This window comes from Galeopterus variegatus, unplaced genomic scaffold (assembly GCF_000696425.1).
Source record: "Galeopterus variegatus unplaced genomic scaffold, G_variegatus-3.0.2 Scaffold4242, whole genome shotgun sequence".
Classification (NCBI taxonomy): domain Eukaryota; kingdom Metazoa; phylum Chordata; class Mammalia; order Dermoptera; family Cynocephalidae; genus Galeopterus; species Galeopterus variegatus.
The window spans coordinates 101,460-108,566 of NW_007730353.1; the positions used below are offsets into that span (position 1 = coordinate 101,460).

General features: G+C 42.5%; 1 pseudogene; it reads right to left on the reverse strand.

The window, feature by feature from the left end:
* Positions 1–402: 402 nt before the first annotated feature.
* Positions 403–1,645, reverse strand: LOC103602644 (annotated as a pseudogene).
* Positions 1,646–7,107: the final 5,462 nt, after the last annotated feature.

The following is a 7,107-nucleotide window of genomic DNA, read 5'->3' on the forward strand; positions in this document are numbered from 1 at the left end:
GGGGAAATTTCAATGGACATTTCCAAAAGAAAAACTGTCCCAGCCCTCCCACCCCAAATAAAAACGTCACTTGATTTCACTACCCAAGAAGAGGCCATGAGGAAAGCAGCAGGCAAAACTCTGGCAATTTCACTATGGATCATGTCAGAGACAAAGAACATTCAAAACAGTCATCAATATGGTCAGTTGTGCTGATCATTTCCATAGTCATTTCTTACTCCCATTTTGCCTCCGTAGCCAGCCTGGTCTCCTCTATAGCTGCCTTGGTCTCCACCTTTGCCCCCATGACCTCTGTAACCCTCTCTCCACCATAGCCCCTCCCCCAGAAATCTCCTCCTGAGGGACGAGGATCCTCTGGTCTAGGCTCATTGCACTGATTTCAGGAATTCCTTTGAGCAAAGTTCATATTTCCACATGACAGATTAGGGCAAACCCAGTCCCCACGTTTGGGCTTTGCTGCCCACCTCCACTTCCACCTCCTCTAATGAATTCAGGTCTTCAGGTGGCAAAGGACACTTTAATGGTGTTGCCATGGAATTCTTTTCCACCTAACCAGTCAATAGCTGCTTTAGCTGAAGGAGGTCATCAAATAACACCGTTGCCTCCTCTTTTGGCTTCCCCGTGTCCATGTCAGTGTAAAGATTTATCATTGGTTTTTCCTGTCTTCTTATTTGTCTTGACAATTCCTATTTGTTTAAAGAACTCCCCCACTTGATCTTGTCGATGCACCCTACCCAAGTACTTGCATGGAGATTGTACTGTTATCTTAATTATCAGATTCTGAATCAGCATCTGGTCTGGGTCCATAATCCTTGTGACCACCAGCATTATTGAAGCCACTGCAGTCGCCAGCACTTGATCCTGTCATAGGACCTCTTCGATCCTTGTCATATCCTCCACACTCCCACCTCCTCCCTGTGACCTGCCATATCCTCTATTATCTTCTCCACACCTACTCACATCACGATGGTCATCATGTGTGTGGTGGCTGTAATTTTCCCTTTGTGAATGATAGGACTGCTGGTTTTGATGATAGGAATCATGCTGCTGATCTTAATTTGACTGCTTGTCCTATGAACCTTGATGTGGGTCATAGCCTGACTGCTGCTCATACGAATCTTGTTGACCATGGTCTGACTGGTTGCATGAAGCAGCTCTTCCATCTTGGCCTCCTGATGATTCCATGTCTTGTCCCTGGTTATTATACGATTGCTGGCCATATGAGCTCTGCTTCTGATTCTCATAACCACCGTCGGACTATGTATAATCTGACTGGTTTTGTCCATAACTGGAGTAACTACCATAGTTCTGTCCATAGCTGCAGCCTGAATAGCTTGCGGTGCTTGTCCATAACCATGGTTGTATGAGCTCTGCTTCTGATTCTCATAACCACCGTCGGACTATGCATAATCTGACTGGTTTTGTCCATAACTGGAGTAACCACCATAGTTCTGTCCATAGCTGCAGCCTGAATAGCTTGCGGTGCTTGTCCATAACCATGGTTGCCTTGACTTCCATGGGAAGAATGACTTTGCTGCTCACTCCCACACTGACTGTAACTTCCAGAATCCGACGTGACTGACAGCTGTGGCACAGAGCCCCCCAGAGCCCAACGAGAGCAAGGGGTGGGGGAGCCAGGCTGCATGGCAGCCGGAGCTGCACTCTCTGCTCCGTGTTTCAGAGGAAACTTTTCATCCTTGTTATTATATGATCCCCCAGAGCCCAACGAGAGCAAGGGGTGGGGGAGCCAGGCTGCACGGCGGCCGGAGCTGCACTCTCTGCTCCGTGTTTCAGAGGAAACTTTTCATCCTTGTTATTATATGAAGATAAACGTGTGTTCTCTGGGGATATTTTTACTTTGCATTCTAGTTATTTAAACCATCAAGGAACAACTTAAACAAAAGCATTAGCTTTATCACAAAACACATATTTACAAATTCTTTCTCGGATGGTATCTAGTGTTCATTTTTCACCTCCCTCTGTATTTATAGTATATCCACACGCTGAATATTTACAATTCCTTCATTAATCCATAACAGAACTTTTTCCCTGTAGACATCTAGTTAGTGTTTCCTATCACAACAGCATATGTGTGTGTGTGTGTGTGTGTATTTTTTTTTTGAGGCATAAAATTGCACTTTTTTGTTTTGGTCCTGGAAGTGGTGTTTTAACAGGGGGGATTAAATGGCTCCATGGACCTGTCTTTAAATCTGGGTTTGGGGGAGCTTTTTTCCATAATGAGCCCTAATCAAGTCTACCTTCTCATTTCTTTTTTCAATGTAATACCAAGTCTCTTGGAAAATAATGGTAGCTAAGTAAAGAAAACCACTCTGCCTACAGAAGCACCACTTTCCTGGGAATAAACTGCCATTGTTTATAGGCTGGTGTTTGTCTGGTCAAGCTGCTTTTGCCAGTGCACACAGCAGCAAATCTCATCAGAATCTGTTCTTGCAGGCATTTCTTCTACCTCTCGATATGCAGAAGCATTTCCTTTTAGTAAATATTTGGATGTTCCCAAGCAAACTCATTCAACTGTGCTGTGGACTGTTGTGTCTATGTGTGTGGTTAGGTTGTTCTGCCTTTTTTCCCCTCTGAAACTACTTTTGGAAACAAACTTTAAATAGGGATAGGATTTGGAGACGATGGGGGAGGAAGGGTATTCAGAATGTCATATTGGTTTTATCCAGAAAAAAAATTTTCAAGGCAGGACCTGTGATGGAAAAACAGAGGCAGATCCCAAAAAAATAACCATAGAACAGCCTTGAGTTGGAAGAGCGTCTCTCTGAGATGGCTTTCAGCATTTCTATGCAACTCTTTTTTTTTTCCTTATCAGTGTTACTGAGGTATATAAAAAAAACCCCAAAAAACTAAAAACCAAAAAACAAAAACAAAAAGACACTGCACGTATTTAATACATACAATTTGTCTCAGTAAAGGATTTTTCTGAATTTAGGAAAGAAATAACACCAAAATTAAACATCTAGGTTCCTGTCCCTTCATGTCACAGATGCCTGAGAAATGGGAAAAAAAAGGATTGCTCTAATTTTTTTCTCAACTAGAGTTATCTCAGAAACAGGATAAAGTGGAGCCCTCTCTTTCCTGCTCTGAGGGGCTGTGGATGAGCTCCTGGTATGGGAAGTGTTACTGTCCTGTCCATGGTACGTCCTCTGTCTGAGTCGATTCCTGTTTCCCTGTCTTTTGGTCTTCATTGCTTCAGGGCCAGAGTAGCTTAGTCAGGGTGCAGGGAGTGTTTGTGGCAAGAGAAACCTGAGCCTCCTGCTCCCAGTGATTGGTCTAAGGGGCAAATCTAATTCATTAGAAAGAACGAAAGAAATGTTTCTTGGCTTAAATGCACCTGCCTAGGGGTGAAGGAAACAAGTCAGGGGCTAAGAATAAATTGATAAAACATAAGAGCATTAAGGCATAAAAAGTCCTTCATCTGACCTCTGCTTACCTGTTCAGTTGGCTTTTTGATGCTTCAGCAACACTGATGAGATAGGGTGACCCCCACTTTCATAACATACACAATTCGCTTCTGTAAAACTGCTTGCTGTGTGACAAGATAGATTGATTAAGTTTAAAGTGTTTGAATTGCTTAGAAACTGTTGTTGCTTGAAAATCTCCCTCAGCTCTTCATCCCCCTTGATAGAAGTTAAAAGCTAAATATTAGCCTGCACTTAGAGAAGTTTGAGTTTTGTTTGCTGTTCGCCACCCAAGCTGCCTCTGAGCGATTAACTGGCTTGTTTCAGCTTCTGTTATCAGCTTGCACGAGGCCTCCCCCAACCCCCTCCTCACTGCCAGGAGGGTATGTGTGTCTGTGTGTGACTATAAGATAACTATAGGTGTGTGACTATTTGATAATTTTAACTGTGTGACTAATGTAAAAATGTAACTTTTAACACCCCCCCAAACTTCAAGTCAGGGCTGTTCTCTTCTGAGACTTTCTTGGAGAGACAGTCGCCGGCGGCCAATAAAAAACCCCTTTTAAATTCTCAACTGGGTATCCTGGTTTCTTTTCCACATGGCAGCCTCACAACACTGAGATGTGAAGTTCCTTCAGCCATCAAGCTGTCTTTCACCTCTGTGCCTTTGCCCATGCCATTCCAGGGCACTTCTTCCAGGGAGCCTGCTATGGTCTGAATGTCTGTGCGCCCCCAACATTCATATATTGAAATCCAAACCTCTAAGGTGATGGCATCAGGAGGTGGGGCCAGTGGGATGCGATAGGTCATAGGAGCAGGGACCTCATGAATGGGATTAGTGCCCTTATAAAAGAGACCACTTGCTCCTTCCACTGTGTTAGGTTATAAAGAAAAGAAAGCTGTCTGTCAGGAAACGGGCCCTCTTCAGACACTGAATCTGCCAGTGCCTTAGTCTTGGACTTCCAGCCTCCAGAACTGTGAGAAATAATGTCTGTCGTTTATAAGCCATCTGGTCTATGGTATTTTATTATAGCAGCCCAAATGAACTAAGACAGAGCCTTCCCTGAATCCCCTTTATTCAGTGTGTCTGGATTCTGTCTTCTATACCTCCATCAATATCCAGAGGATATCTCTATATTGTGCTGTTACGTTGTCTTATTATTTTAATACCTGCCTGTTACTCATACAGTTCCTTGAGGGCAGGGGCTCTGTCCAAGTCACTTGTATATTTCCAGGGCTTAGACAGTGCTTCACTGGCACAATGTTTGTTGAATGAATGAGTTAGACAGAGCAAGAATGTATAAACAGAAATGGCCAACAAATGAGTTGTATCTTTCGACTTTGGGATGCCCCTCTAGCACAAGGGCTCTTATCAAGGGTATTCTAATGTAATGCACCCTAGGCTAGGGATTAAAAAAAAAATTGTCTCCGGTCTTACCTATTCCTGTATCTTGTGGACTTCAACTCAGGGTGTGCTGAGCTAATCTTTGTACTAAGCTAATTAAGTTCTAAGTTAATTGCTATTTAGTTTCATTCTTTCATAGCTTCTGAGTGCAATTAATGTTCAGAGTGCTCAGATCGAGACCTTTGCTTTAGCAGGTAAGATACTATTTACGTAATTGCTTTTTGTACACATTGTTTGATCTACTACCCCCACCTCCAACCCCCACCTTTATTGCTTATATAAGTGACTTTTCTTTAGTTTTCTTCTTTTCTTACTACCTTTACATCCTATTGTCTGGGGCTCAAACTATATCCAAGGATACTAATGTTAAACTTTTGTTTTTTTCTTTCTTTTCTTTTTTATATGCTTCTCTGATTTTAAGATTTGATTTAGCTTTCTCTCTATACCCTTCAATAAATCAAGTCTTATCAGGCAAGAACAATGCCACTCTATGGTTTCAAATGCCACACACAATAATAATACTTATAATTAACATTTATCGAGCATTTCCTGTATACTGTGCTAAATAATTTACAGGTTTTAACTCATCTAAATCTTCCTCACTATGACAGGCACCAGTAAGTCTGAAATCTAAACCCACTTTTCTATACTTTTTGCTGCCTCCTAAGTGGGTCCATATGGACAACTTGCAGGTGCCTCCACCTCCACACCCCTGAGAGGTGTGGGCTCTAAAGCAGGTTGAAGCTCAAGTCTCAGTTCTGTCAACAACTAGCTGTGTGATCTTGCAGGAGTTTTCCTAAGTTTTTGGTATCTCATTTTCTTCATCTATAAGATGGGGATAATAATAGGATCTTGACTGGTGTGATGTGTGAAAAAGATACTGTGTATGTTAGTATATTAGTTTCCTGTGGCTGCTGTAGCAAACTACCACAAATTGGATGGCTTAAAACAATGGAAATTTATTCTCTCACAGTTTTGGAGGCTAGAAGTTCTAAATCAAGGTGCAGGCTGGACTGCACTCCCTTCAAAGGCTCCGGGGGAGGATCCTTCCTGACCTCATCCAGCTTCTGGCAGCTCCAGATATTCCTTGGATTGTGGCAGCACAATTCTGTCTTCTTGTGGCCTTTTCCTCTTCTTTCCACCCTCTGTCTGTGTCAAATCTCTCTGCCTTTCTCTTATAAGAGCACTTGTCATTGGATTTAGGGTCCATTTGGATCCACCAGGATGATCTGATCCCGAAATCTTTAATATAATTACATCTACAAAGGCTTTTTCCAAATAATGTCACATTTACAGGGTCTGGGGTTGGGATATGGACATATTTTGGGGCTACCATTTAACCCACTTCAGGCAGCTTAGAACAGTTCTTGGTCTATGCCAGGCAGGTAGGAAATGTTAGCTGCTATTCTCCCTACAAGAGGGGCCTGCCGTTCTGTAACTGCCTCATTTATAGTCCCCTGTGCACATGAGCTTGAATACCCAATTATCCTTGACGGTCTGCCCCACTGTTCTCCAGTACTTGTCTGCCCAGCCTGATGATTCTGTTCTCAGGGAACTCTCTTCTCTCTGTGTCTACGGCCAGTTGTCTAGTCTAGGTTCTCACCAGGACTGCAGATATTCTTTCCTCCATCATTTGCATTTCCAGTTCATACTCTGCCTTGCCTCTAGATGTGTTTTTCTAATGCACACTCCCTGCTTAAAAATTCCGATGGTTTTCTGTTGCACACAATAATAGTAGTAATGTCAAAACTAGCATTTGTATCTCTCTTATTTCACTGGTGAAGAAATTAAGGTTCAGAAAAGATTAAGCGATAGGTCCAAGACCACATAGCTTTGTAATTAGCAGAGAAATGAAGCCCAGATCTCTTGAATCCATGCTCTGAAGTCCAGAATACTCAGCTTGGTATTTGAAGTTTTCACAGCACTTCAGAGTCAAGCTGTTCCACTTATATTCCTGGCATTCCTTGACTTTCATCTGTCATTCCACTCACAACTCCCTTGCTCTGCAATGACTCTATGCCTCTGAATTTTGACTTTTTCTATCAGGATGGCTCATCCCTTCATTTATTCCTGACCCCCTTTTCTATTTTTTTGTATGACCCCACACAAAAAACTCTGTGAAGCCTCATCCGATTCCTACAAGCAGAGTTAGATGCTAAATACCTAAAGCTCTGGTGGCAATTTATACATATTCCCATTACAACACTTCCATGTACATCTCGTCACTGTTCACATGTCTGTCTGGACCAAACATTTCATTGATTTATAAATCCCCAATGC